Here is a 14,786-nt window from a genome sequence, read left to right as displayed (position 1 = left end):
ACATTTGGGTTATCTCAAGAATTTCATTCAAAATTGTAGTGTGTTTTATCTAGGTACCTGAATCAATATCCTATTATTTGCCCTTGTCCGGTTATAAATCAATCTTATCCCTGCAAACGGCACAGAAACCCTTTTTCATAATTCGGTCATAGCGCATGCTGTCACATTAAGCAAGCCTATTCCTCCAGCCCCCTAGAAAGCACACCGAGTTCTTAAACAAATCCAAACCTCCAGCTAACCTGGGAAATCCCCTCTGCTATTGTTTTGATTTCGTCCGAGAACTCCTGTAATAGTTCTTAATGACATCTTTATTGACGTCTTATGTCCATCCTTTCAGGTATAAATATACCAACGCTGCCTTAAGCAAGGACACGGTGGTGGTGAATCTGGAGCAGCGACTACTTGCCGAGAGCCCAGCTGATGAGAGCCCACGGACGCTGCCCCTCCCTTTTGACGCGCTGAGAGAGACGCTGTCTTTTCTCCTGCGGAGAAATTCAGCTTCCGGCGCTTCCAGCTTGCCCTTGCGGGTGAACTGGGATGTCGAGTTCTGAGAGAGAGATACCAGCCCTCCTGCCTTCAAATCCCCAGGTACTGAACTGACTAAACCCTTACAGAGAATTCTTGAGTCAGATTCTTGGCAAACCAAACTTAACTTAAACTGCTACTTACTTACTCCTTCCCATGTATTAGGCTTAGGTCAGGTACACCGGGGTAGGCATAGTTAGAAGCACCAGTTGAGTACGATTAGTCAAATGTATATATGTATGTATCTATTTTATCCATTTTAAAGTATCATATGGCTAAGAAACCATATCAATGCTTTTACAGTATTATTTCATAATCCTGATTTTACTGTATGCACTTTACTTAACTATAAGTATTGCAATTACAGCAATTCATTTCTCTTGTATGAGAAAAGAGACTGATCAATAAATAACACCTTTTATTGAAAACGCCCGTCTCTTCTTTTCTCTGCAATCTGGTGAAACTAAGTACGCACATAGTGACTGAGTAAAATAGCTGTCTTTTGTTTTCACACAACTCTAGAGATACACTCTTAATCAGGGAGAGCAAAGTTGTCATGTTCTATGGTTGTCAGAAACTAAATCCCTTCTTGTCTATCCAGGGAGGTTAAACTCCTCCTCGCTTATTCGAGAAAGTTTCTAGTGAACTCTGAGCTAGCTGGCAAAAACTTAAGTCTAATATCGTCAGTAAAAGACCTAGTTAACCTCTGTCCTACGTCTATATTACTGAAGATATTATTCCAATGCGCAGAGTCTATTGGGAATATAGGAACTACACTACATGGCGCCCAACAGTTTGGTAAGGTGATAAATCTAACGCAAGGCATCAGAGTAACTCAGTCGTGCTTTTTCACACAGACCCTTTCTCCCGTAAATACTCCAAAGACGTCTGGAGTGGGTCAAAGGTTAAAATCCGCAGGAACTTAGTGGAAAGAGATTTCTTTGTATAGTTTTTGGTTTATTCAACGTTGAAGGATACAGTGTTCCAAAATATTGTGCACCTAATCTTTGTTTCCTTGAAACTTGATCTGCAACAAAAAACCTTCTTGTCAGTAAAATGTCAGACAATGAGGAAGAAAGGGAGGCAGCTAGAATAGCAGCTCAACTCCTAGCGGATGACACAAGTCTCCTGCAGACTGACCCGGACGCAATACTCATCCCGGTCAACATAAGGAAAACTATAACTATTAAACTTATAGAGAATGGACTAACACCAAGAGGTGGTACAGTCATATTCGTAATTGAGGCACACGAATATCGGCAGACAGAGGTATTCTATTCATGGATAAACTTTCCAGCAGCAAATGCTGTCACAAAACAATTCCACTATTATAAAATAGAGGAACCTCCGGATGCGTACACTCCTTTCGAGGAGGTGGAAATCCCATTAAAATACCAAGAGCACCTGCTCTGGTTTAAAGGCGCCCTAAAACATAATGATCACATCACCAGGCTCGGTCCACTAGGTAGACCAGGAGCAGCGTGGCCGGTTCTAGCCGGCTACACACCACATCCAGACATTGAAAAAATGTCTAAACCAGAACTTCTAGTCCAACTAAAAGTACTAATTAAAATACATAGACAATTAGTCCAATATGTAATGCGGACTTCAAAGGTCAACCAGCTATTAAAATTCCACAGCTGACCCCTCATCAGGGGAACACAAATAAAATCACACCACAGAACATACAGTCATGTCTAGGTAAAGTACCCATAAAACGGGAACAAATTCCATTCTGGTTAGCACAAAAAATCACTCAAATAAAGGCAGTATTTCCAGATACTACCCCTACTGAGAAACACAGAATTCTGACTATCTGTCTTCCAATGGGGATCGCACCACATGTGGAGGACTGTGACACTTGGGGCACAATCTTTGCTTCCATTTACACAAAAACACATGGTGTTCCGTCCATGGCGGTAATACCAGATGTGCTAAGACAGATTCAAAATGAGTACGGTCCAGAACCTGCTTTAACTCTGGGTATGAAATTACTGAAAGACTTCAAGCAGGTCTCGGCTATATTACTAGCCAACCTAAAAGGGGAAGCGGCATCTGTAGCGATCCGCCAGAAGTTGAAAGAAACAGATATAGCAGAACAACCATTTGAACTTGCCAGAATCATAGAGAAATCCTATGAAGAACTAGGAAGAGATAGTTTGGGTGGGAAACCAGTGAAACCACAACTAACTGAAAATCCTGAAAAGGTATTCATTAAAAATAATCTGAACACTCCAAAAAAGAGCTGGGATGGAAATAAACAATCCACTCCCAAAGAAAAAAGATTCCAGTCCAGAGGAAGGTCTCCTCGGCGGAGAGAAAAATCTCCGGACCAAGGACACAAGTCTCCCCAGAGGGAGCCCTCTGAGAAAAGATACAACCTTAGAAATCGGGATAATTTGAAGAAACCTGATAGATATCAAGATATTGATACACGTCCCTCTCGATCTTTTCAGACTTCCTCGCAGAAATCGGAAAGAAGAGGATGGTCAGAACACAGGGAAGAGCACGGCAAGTCCAAAGACAAGGAACCTGCTCATCAAAGTAAAAAATTACAATTTCCAAAAAAGAAGGTAGCCAGTATTAAAATAGTCAAACATGCCGAGGATCCTGAGGACACAGCTGAAAAACGGAGAGTGGGTTCAGACAATGCTAGACAGCGCAGCCGAAGTGAGTTAAGCTCGCAAGATCCTGATGAATCATCTGGAGACAGTGGACACGAATGAATATATTCAGGTGGAAACTGCAGATACCAGAATTAGCAAACCTCATAAAATATACGAAATAACGTTACGTATAGAGGGAGATAAGACTAGGAAAATAAGGGGTCTATTTTGGGATAACCTCTCCAAAGGCTATGACATCCTTTTAGCTGAAAAAGACTGGCCACCAGAGTTTGTCAGGGAGTGCCCTCATGGCGAAGAAATGATTATGCCTGCCTTCTCAAATCACATTCCAATTCATAAAAAATATACACTTGCAAGAAAGTGGGCAGTAGCCCAGGCTCCTGCATTATATAAAAATCATGTTGGATGGGATGAGGACTCACCTCCTCACAAAATCCAGTTAAAATCACAACCAACTGCACAGAGGCAGTACCCAATTAAGCAAGAAGCTAAAAAACAGGTCAGGGAGATCTTAGATCAACTTGAATACCAGGGGGTGATTGAAACTTGCAACTCACAAATGAACAATCCTTTGTTTCCTGTCTCCAAACCAGACGATTCATATCGACTAGTTTTGGACTACAGACACCTTAACTCATGTGGCAAAACTTTTGCAGTACAAAACTCACACAGTGCAGCACTAATGAATAACATAGTGCGCAAAAAAATACAAAACAACATTAGACATCTCTAATGGTTTCTTTTGTCAAAACATAGCACCTGAAAGCAGATATTTGACCGCTTTCTCAATAAATGGCTCGTTTGCCACAGGGGTTCAAGAACAGCCCAGGATTATTCTCAGCGAGAGTAACAGAGTTGCTACAAACATATGATGATGAGGCATTATCTTATGTCGATGACATCTATCTAACAGATGATGACTTGGATACTCACTTGAAAAGAGTGAACACCATAATACTTGGGTTCGCAGCAGAGGGTTACAAATTCAACTTCAAAAAGTCAAGAATTGCCCATCTAACTGTCCTGTTTTTAGGATATGAATTATCAAGTGAAGGCAAAAGCCTGGCAGACAATTTCTTAGAGAAATGTGCTGTAATCCAAGCACCAAGAACGCTGAAAAACTTACAATCAATTCTAGGTTTCCTGAATTTCGGAAGAACTTACATTCTAAATTATGCAGAGAGGGTTAAACCTCTCTATGAGCTGATAAAACCAGATTTTAAAACAATCAATTGGACTAAAAAACACACAGAAATTTTGAGATCATTACAAACAGACATGTTAGCTAAAACAAAATTGCAAACACGTGATAACACACGCAATCTTGTGATTCGAGTCATCCCAGGAAGATGCGGATTCACATACCTAACCTCTAATGAGGGAGAAACGGTACCAATAGCATACACATCTCACTTGTACACAGAAGCTGAAAAAACATTCAGCATTAAGGAAAACATTGTTCATGCGGTTCAAACAGCTGTAGCAAAAGAAAGAGACCAAGCTGATGGCAGACAGATTACTGTTAGAATAGCAGAATCAGCCTTTGAGGCATTAACAAGCCCATGTAATTAACCTACTGTGGCATTAAATCCAAAATGGATACAATGGGAAAATTCTCTTGCTACAGACAGAGTGAAATACTATTTTGACCCGGAAATGAAAAAATTAAAAAATCTAGAATATGAAAGAGAATATCCTCTGCCTAGCGACATTCTGCCCATACAACTTTACGCCTGCGTAATATACACAAACAGTTATGCAGAACCCTCAGTTTGGGGAAAACAAGCGTACAACGCTACATGCGAGGTGGTCAAATGCCGGTGGCGCGGACGTAAATTAATGCCACTAGTAACGATGTCACAATCTGTAGAAGACAATTCAGGTCATCAAACTGAATTAATAGCTTTAAAAATGGCGCTGGATATTGCCGATCACGAATTCCCGACACTAATAGTGTGCGATTCGCATTCCTGCGTCAAATCATACAACGAAAACTTGCAGAAATGGGTTGAAAACGGTTACAAAGATGACACAGGTGCCACAATAAAGCAAAAATCGCTTTGGGAACAAGTAGTTTGTTTACAAAAAGAACTACAAAAGACTCACGTGATACATACACTGAGTCATCAGCGTGATGGCGTTCACGTTTCAGGGAATTCATTGGCTGAGACAGCCACAGCGGAAGCAACTAAGTCGGCTTCCGTAGCTTCAAAAAAGCGTTCAGGAAAATACATAGACGGGGAAACGATGCTGGCGGTAAAAACGTCATTAAAAGGCGACTGTTCAGCGTTACCTGTCAACTATCCCCTCAATTATACATACATAATCGATGCAAACTCCGTTCCTTTTGCTCGAATCCCTGGAGTGGGGGATAGGGTAATTCCAAACAGGAACAGGAGAGGCTTCTTAATACAAGAAGCACATATGGGATTAGGTTTAAGGCATCAGATGATCAAAGAATCTTTGACAGAATTAAAATCAGAATACTGGTGGCCGGGGATGAGCGTGGATAATCACAAATTTGCAAAAAATTGTGAAAACTGCAACAGAGATCGCAGTGGCGAACGGGCCGAAGTAGTGCCAGAACACATAATAGAAAGCATAAAGCGATCTATTCTTATGATTAAACAGGAAACATGCGTCCCAATGTATATTATTTAAGACTAAATTCCCTTAAAAATGTAGACCCCAGCTCTCGGCTGACGTCTGAACTGTTATAACAAGATTTGCGAGTCTATAGCGGCATAGACGCGATTGGCATGCTACATTCTGACCAAGGTCCTGCTTTTAGCTCTCGAGCTTATAAAGAGGCCATGACCAGCATGGGCATTGCATTGCGGTATTCTTGTCCCTTCCATCCTGAGGGAAACAGGCTTGTGGAAAGAAAAAACCGAGACATAAAGCAATCTATAACGGCAAAGGTATTAGGTTCGGGTGCTGGGTGGGTCAAACATTTAATAAGTGTCCAACGTAGTCTTAATAATCTGCCAAGAAATTCTCTAAAAGTTCTCAGTCCGTACGAACTATTGTTCTGGACTAGAATGCTAATCCAGGACCTCGATAGTCAAACTTCAGTGGTGAAAGAAAAAAGCTTTGATATCAAAGATCGTTTGGCTATTTTACAGGACTTAAATGAAAAAAGAAAAAACCTGGGCAACATAAAGTTGAAACAACAGCCAACGGCCACTGAAGAGAAACTACCTGTCCCAGCAAGGCCTGTCTGGATTCCAAAGATTGGGGATCTGGTCAGAGAGAAAATAGCGGTGAAGAAGGAATTTGGGCCTTCTTACAGAAAATCAATACCTCTCTTAGCTGTCAACGGAACAAGATCAGTTGTACTACCGCCCCTTGCTGGTAAAAAGGAGAACCGAGTTGTATCCATCGACCTGGTTAAACCACAATCATGTGGCCAATAACAAGTAGTAGGCCAAGTGGACTCCCAAGAAGTAGCAGAACACCAAAGTTTGCTACAAATCAAGAGGTTCAAACTGAAAGACTAATCACATTTGATAAACCTACAGTGAATCAACAAGGACTATGCAACAAAGCCATGGAACTTAAGCCTCTTGAAACCCAAATTGTAATTATTCAACAAGAAACACCAGTCTACAATGATGTAGCCACAGACTATGCTAATGAAACAAAGAAAATTTCGAAAGCAAAAAGAAATCCAGAAGCAATTGAAACAATTGACAGAACTGCATCAGGCTATTTCATCAATTTCGATGATTTTTCTGAGGATCCGAGTGAACCTGAGGAACAGCCAATATCAACAACAACTTTTAAAGACAAGGCTAAAAAACACTTTCATCAACTAAAAGAGACCTATTTGATTTCCCCATGGATTGAATTTTGGGTGGTACTAGGTGTACTTTTCCTCCTGCTTTGGCTCATCATGGTACTATGCTTGGGACACTTCATTGAGGGAAAATATGTTACAATGGACACAGCAAGCCAGAAAATCAACTTGGTCCTAAAACCACACAAGTCTTCACACATCGAAAAAAGAGAACTTTCTTCAGTAAACTTCACAGCCAATCCATTACCCGGTGGGGTAGCATGGGACAAAACTGATTACGAAATCTATGGCCCGGTCGAGCTCTTGAAGTATCCTCATCAATTCAAGGTTTCATTAAGTGACTTTGTAAAACCGAGCACATTTTCTGATGATTGGGACTTTGAAAGTATTAATGGTATGATGTCAGACCTAGTTATGTCAGCTAAATTTACTGAACATGATTACTTACAGGGTTCATCTAATTATGACCAGATGTACTGTTACAACCACTATGGTAATCATTATTTGCATAAATCTGCTCAACCTAGAAATGTTTTTAATTATAATCAATAGGAACATTGTGCAACTCCACCAAAAGGCAGTTCAAATACATTTTATGAGAAATTGTCATACTTCTCAGGGTTTAACACAAGTAATGCAGAAACGTTTTATTTTAAACTGTTAAATGAGACAGGAATGAAAACCATGCTGACAAACACAAAATTAATCTATTCAGAAACATTTTTTGATAAAATGAATACATTTGGTTTTGATTTCTGGAACAATAATATTGAAACGAAAACCATCAGGGGTACTAAATATTGGCAGGTCCAAGGTATAGAATCATTATTTAGAGCCTGCATGATCCCAGAACAAATTATATTTTTGAATGACACAATTCAACAAACAACCTGTCTTGGCCTAGCCAAAATTAAAGATTTAAACAAACCATCTATTCCAAAGCCAACTCCTGATAGTAATAACACTACAGATGTTGAGATAGACGTATCCCATATTTTTAACCAAAACAGAACACATCCTGATTGGAAGAAATTGTTGATCTGGCCCACAGACACAAATAACTGTCAAGATAGATTCCTGAACAAAATACAGGGGTTAGAAATGTCCAGGCCAGACCCTAGATACTCCCAGCGACAACATCCAGGGATTGTAACAACATACAGTGTGGGTAAACTCTGCCTTGAATGGCTACGAACATCCACACTGGCAGAAATTAAGCAACACTTGACTTTACTTAAAGAAGGTGCTGACTTGCGTGATTTCATTATGGGACCGCGCAAACAGCGTCAAAAACGTTTCATAGTGGCCTCTATATATGCAGCTTACAACGAAGCTTGGAAAGTAACTCAAATTAAGACAGCAGAGAAAATACGGGAAATTGACCGTGTTGATTTGGAAAAATCACTTTCTGTTGTGGACAATGGGTTAATGACTCTGTCTTCCAGAATATATTCACTGGACAGCATTGTATCATCTGCAATCGATATAATAGAGCAAGACTTACTGATGTTACAACACGGTCAGTCTCAATTGCGTTCTATTGTACAGCTTGGCTGGACGTTACAAAATCTGCGTTCAGGCTACGTGCTTTGGCGTTTAATCAACACAACGTCATTATTCTCTATCTGTAACCTTACTGATACGCAAATCATTTTGGCACAAAAGGGAGCAGATTATACAATTCTGAGCATTGAAAAACTAGAGAGATTACCATTGACAATGTCAGAACGACCTGTCATTGAATGGATAATACACGGAATCATAACTATTCCGATAACAACTTTCCAATTTCGATACTGCCACAAGTATATACAGGCAGGCCAGTTTGAAAGGTTGGGTAAAGGATACATTAAGTCAACATGGAAATTACCTTACACACACACATGTTATAGTGAAAAAGGACAGAGTGTATTTCTTAGTGGTAATAATTGTGAAAAATCACTAAGTGGTATAATTCTGTGTCAGGGCATAAATTTGCATGGGGCCTGTGAGGGGACTTCAAATAACCTTTCATGTCACCAGCTTGGCACACCTGCAACTCGAATAGAGCCATTCTTTAGACGGCTTTCTAACGGGAGCTACATTCTAATTGTGGATCCCAGATGTTGTGGCCTAGTGCCAGGAAAAGCTTATCTAGTTAGTGTAAGTTCCATGGTCACTTGCTGTGAGGGAGTATTGTTTCCAAACGACACTCCAGACAGGGAGGGAAATATTTGTACCAGTTTGAATATCTCTTCTATTCGAATTGATACTTTAAGCAGAATGAAGACTGTGCTTCTACAGACGCCAGTTCACTTGACGTCATCAAAAGAAACGTATGATCTCCAAGTTGCAAGGACAACGACAGAGATACATGCATTATTATCAACAAATTGCCCCCTACACTTCGCAGAAATGCTAAACGAAATCTTAAACATTTCTGATACCAATGGTATCGCAAGTGTATTTAAGACCGTTTTTTCGGGACTATTAACACCCTTCAAAGCAGTCCTGGGTATTTTTCCTAATTTTGTCCATTCTGTCTTTGGCGGACTTCCACTCCTGTTGGGACTCGTAGCAGGCATTTTATTTTTGCTTCTCCTGCTTCGTTATGGCAAGCCAAAGCGCGGACAAGACTCCAGCAACAATGGAAGAAACGATCCTAGCTATACGCTATCGGGACCGCATAACTAAAGTCCTTGGATTAGCCCGGCTAAGAGATCTGAATATGACCTGGTTTCTTTCATTCAGACCCATCTGGCAGAATTGTATCTTACCTGTGTTAAGAGGTTTGCTATGCGGAGAAGAATGCGTGTTAAACATCTGTCTTACACTACAATCAGAAGTACCATTGGATACAGATACTTTGCTCGGTCCAGTAAAGTCTCATGCATCGTGTTGTCCCCAGCGGTTACCCATCCTGATGACGGCATTCGTTGAGACTTCACCACTGCGATTAAAGGGTAGTGAAGTACAAGATGAGAGCAGCATCAACCAGGTACGACCTTCTGTAAGCAATGCTGATCAAAACATCGTTGAAAGCAATCATGCTCAAGACTGCATGGTAGCGACATTTTCCAACTTGGTCGAACTTCCACCTGAGGCGGTAAACTGCTTTTTTGAAAGTCTGTCTGAAATGATGTTCTCGCCCGAACAGAAAGAATAAACTTTTAAGCAAATGAGCACTCAGCGTTCCATGAACTCTGAATTTGGCCTTCAGCTTTTAAAAACAAAAGCTTCTGAAAAATTTGGAACTGTTTTGACTTCTTCCCTTGAAAACGAAACTATTTTTCCATGATTCCAAAATATTTACCTTTCTTTTTTGGCACTCATCCTCTGCTTAAAGTAGAACTATTCTTAGAGAACAGAGCTTCTATTATTAGGAACTCTAGAGACAATATATTAAACTTAACCTCTAGCATATTTACAAAAAACTGTATTTATATGTGATGGAATGGTCTCGCACTTTTTTTCTGTATTAAGAGCCATTTCATGTGTAATTTTCGCAAATCCTTCATGCTGATATATATGTGCATTTTTTGAATGATTACACTGCTTGAAAGCATACAGTACCTATACTCATTTTCGTGTATTTCGCATATACCATTTCAGATGCAAAATAATGTATTGTGGGGTGGATCGGTATACACATGCACCGTTAGATATGTTTACTATTGCTTAGTTTTAGTAATTATGGACATGAATTCGTGGAGTGGGTGTAGTGTGTTTTATCTAGGTACCTGAATCAATATCCTATTCTTTGCCCTTGTCCGGTTATAAATCAATAATATCCCTGCAAACGGCACAGAAACCCTTTTTCATAATTCGGTCATAGCGCATGCTGTCACATTAAGCAAGCCTATTCCTCCAGCCCCCTAGAAAGCACACCGAGTTCTTAAACAAATCCAAACCTCCAGCTAACCTGGGAAATCCCCTCTGCTATTGTTTTGATTTCGTCCGAGAACTCCTGTAATACTGTAAGAACGACCAGTTCTTAATGACATCTTTATTGACGTCTTATGTCCATCCTTACGTCAAACCCGGCACCTTTCAGGTATAAATATACCAACGCTGCCTTAAGCAAGGACACGGTGGTGGTGAATCTGGAGCAGCGACTACTTGCCGAGAGCCCAGCTGATGAGAGCCCACGGACGCTGCCCCTCCCTTTTGACGCGCTGAGAGAGACGCTGTCTTTTCTCCTGCCGAGAAATCCAGCTTCCGGCGCTTCCAGCTTGCCCTTGCGGGTGAACTGGGATATCGAGTTCTGAGAGTGAGATACCAGCCCTCCTGCCTTCAAATCCCCAGGTACTGAACTGACTAAACCCTTACAGAGAATTCTTGAGTCAGATTCTTGGCAAATCAAACTTAACTTAAACTGCTACTTACTTACTCCTTCCCATGTATTAGGCTTAGGTCAGGTACACCGGGGTAGGCATAGTTAGAAGCACCAGTTGAGTACGATTAGTCAAATGTATATATGTATGTATCTATTTTATCCATTTTAAAGTATCATATGGCTAAGAAACCATATCAATGATTTTACAGTATTATTTCATAATCCTGCTTTTACTGTATGCACTTTACTTAACTATAAGTATTGCAATTGTAGCAATTCATTTCTCTTATATGAGAAAAGAGACTGATCAATAAATAACACCTTTTATTGAAAACGCCCGTCTCTTCTTTTCTCTGCAATCTGGTGAAACTAAGTACGCACATAGTGACTGAGTAAAATAGCTGTCTTTTGTTTTCACACGACTCTAGAGATACACTCTTAATCAGGGAGAGCAAAGTTGTCATGTTCTATGGTTGTCAGAAACTAAATCCCTTCTTGTCTATCCAGGGAGGTTAAACTCCTCATCGTTTATTCGAGAAAGTTTCTAGTGAACTCTGAGCTAGCTGGCAAAAACTTAAGTCTAATATCGTCAGTAAAAGACCTAGTTAACCTCTGTCCTACGTCTATATTACTGAAGATATTATTCCAATGCGCAGAGCCTATTGGGAATATAGGAACTACACTACAAAATGAGTTACGGATTCTACTTTTATTTGGGGGAACTTTGTTAACAGGGGTGGTACCAAAAACTAGATTTAAGGTCAGGGGCTGTAAAACAACCTGATGCATCAACAAAAGTTACATAACAAGAGACAATAATACAAAGAAGTAATATTAATCTGTAATGAAAGTGCAATTGTTAATTTAGGGCAGTGCAGATTGTTTTGCAGAAGAATACTAGCAATAGTGAACTTCCGGTTTGGAAAGAAAAGTATTTATTGCTTAAAAGCATAGACTTGCTAACACGACATATCATTTAAACATGCAGCATGATTTGCAAAATTTCAACAGCCCTACAAACCCAAAAAATGCCTAAAAATGGAAAAAATCTATTAGAGACTAAAAAGGTTGACAGAAAAATGTTTTATTTTGTCCAAAAAACCAGAGCCCTCTCCTAGTGCCTATAGCCTGCATAGAGGGAATGCTCTGCGCAATATGTGGAGCAAGGTGAGTCTAATAGTCTGTCACTATTAGTTCGTCGGACAAAAATTAGCAACAATTTAAGCAGAGGAAAAAGAATAAACTGATAACTATCGGCCATGTGGCCTGGCAGAAGCTACACCTGATTCACCAAGGCCCAAATGTTTCACTCATTTCTCAATTACACTCTATATTACACCCAGGGTTTGTGTGTGTCACTGCCTAATAACCAATGATTCAAGCAGAGAGAACAAGGGGAACACCTTTCACTTCTTTCAGGTGCTATCAGTGTTGAAATTGATAGCCCTAAGAACAATTGTAATAAAAAAATCAAGTTTGAGATGTTGGATCTATATCACATCCAGAGTCTCTGCAAAATGACTTGTCACCAAACCCAGCTGTCTTGGCTATCCCTTGCTAACACCTAGGGATGAGGCGAATCCTGTTCCACGCCCAAGCTTAGGCTTCCCCTTAATAACACCCGGGATGAGGCGTACCCTGTTCCATGCCAAGGTCAGGCTAACCTTTGCTAACACCCAGGGATGAGGCAACCTTGTGCTCTACGTCCAAAGTCAGGTAGCTACTTTTGACTTCTTCTAGCATGCTGACTAGAGGAAAACCAAAAGCTGTCTATGCACTTGTCCTAGTTTGTCATATGCCACACTGTGGGACTAAGGATCTTACCCTATGACGGATGTCTCTGGGCGGACCTTCACCCCGTGGATTCAGCAAAACTTCTGATCAATTATGACATCTGGTAACCGATCTTTTATGTGCAGATGAATCAGTGTGGACCGATGTCCTTCCTTCTAAAGCAGTCGGGCTCGATGGGACCAATCTCTCCTGCCGGACTCACCAAAATGTTTCCGGGATATGAATTTACCTTAAATAAATGAACAGACAAGGGGAGCTTGGCAAAACAGGAACAAGTTTGTTTAACTAAGTGGTGCAGCCGGGAGAGTCTGGACAGAGTGCGAGTGCTCAAAATATCTCAATGTACAAAGTTTTGAGCTGCAATTTATACAGTTAATGAGGTACAATAAAATGGTCTCTGCATTCCTAAAGAACATCTTGGTCGTAAATCAATCAAATGTGTGCATCTGATAATAACACAGATGGCTCTCAACCTCAGGGAGAGCTAATGTGGGCCAATGTGTAAGTGTCCAGAAGTCCGGCATGAGGAGCGTGCAATTATTACATGCGGTGTGCATGTTGTGTCCTGATTGGTTGAGTGTACCTATCGACATGTGGTGCCTAGCTTTGTGGTATTTCTGTGGAATGCGAGTCTCTTGCCAAACTTTTTTTTTTGCTCTAATTACCTTGGACTTTTTTGTGGTGCAACTATCTATCTGAGAAATTGGCCAGGCTTTTCCCTGGGTGCTTGTTTACCTTTAGTTTATGGGGGACCCCACCTGTGACCAGTTACTCAATAGGAGTGGGTACGAGTTGCATGACCTTCCTGACCACGTATCTCTGATTTGTGGTTGATGGGGACGTCACCTTGGGGAATCCAACAGCAATCATGTGAGTTCATTGGAACTCATAAGAATAAAATGGCAGCCACTGGTATCATTTTTATTGACATTATTAGCATACAGTTTTCATCTTGTATGTTGATACCGTTCTTACTTTTATTGACAAAGGTATGTTTGCTTTTGTCAGAACGTACATTGACATTGTTTTTATTGTCAATAATAACATTGTTGTATGAGTGGGGGTTATGACATACATTGTTGCTGATGTTGGTACTGCTGTGGGGACACAAGTTACGGTATACATGGATTTTGCATTGACGGGCATTGATGGTATTGTGAGGGCACAGGCTATGGCAAACGTTCACATTGCATTTACTGAAATTGCCGTCGTCTGGCCTGCAGATATCATGACATTTATTGAAATCGTAATCACCCATTCCAACAGGTTACCTGTGACTTATCAGCCCTTTCAGTATCGTCCCATTCAACACGGGTGGGGAGGGTATGATGGAGGACAGGGAGACCAGGAGAGGAGAACTGGACCTTTGCTACTGGTCCCTGGAGTAATCTGCACCCTGCACTTTTGACCTAGCCCCTGAAGGGGCTTGAAAAGTCCTTGCGGCGGTCCCGTGATTCGTGGGAGACAGGGAGAGGAGAACCAGACCTTTGCAGCTGGTTCGTTGGAGTAATCTGCACCCTGCACTTTTGACCCAGCCTCTGGAGGGGCTTGAAAAGTCCTTGCAGCTGTCATGTGATGCGATACGCACGCTGGCGACAACCGGGCCAAGACGGGCCCGTCTTAGCCCGTCAGAGACCAAAAGAGGCCGGGCTGGGCCAGGCCCCTTTGTTTCTGCTCATAAGATACTGATTCTGGTCTTGGATTGTAATTGTAAAAGCAGAAACGA

The sequence above is a fragment of the Lissotriton helveticus genome, chromosome 11 (genome assembly GCF_964261635.1).
Source record: "Lissotriton helveticus chromosome 11, aLisHel1.1, whole genome shotgun sequence".
NCBI classification, from domain to species: Eukaryota; Metazoa; Chordata; class Amphibia; order Caudata; family Salamandridae; genus Lissotriton; species Lissotriton helveticus.
Note: the sequence above shows the minus strand (reverse complement) of the source record.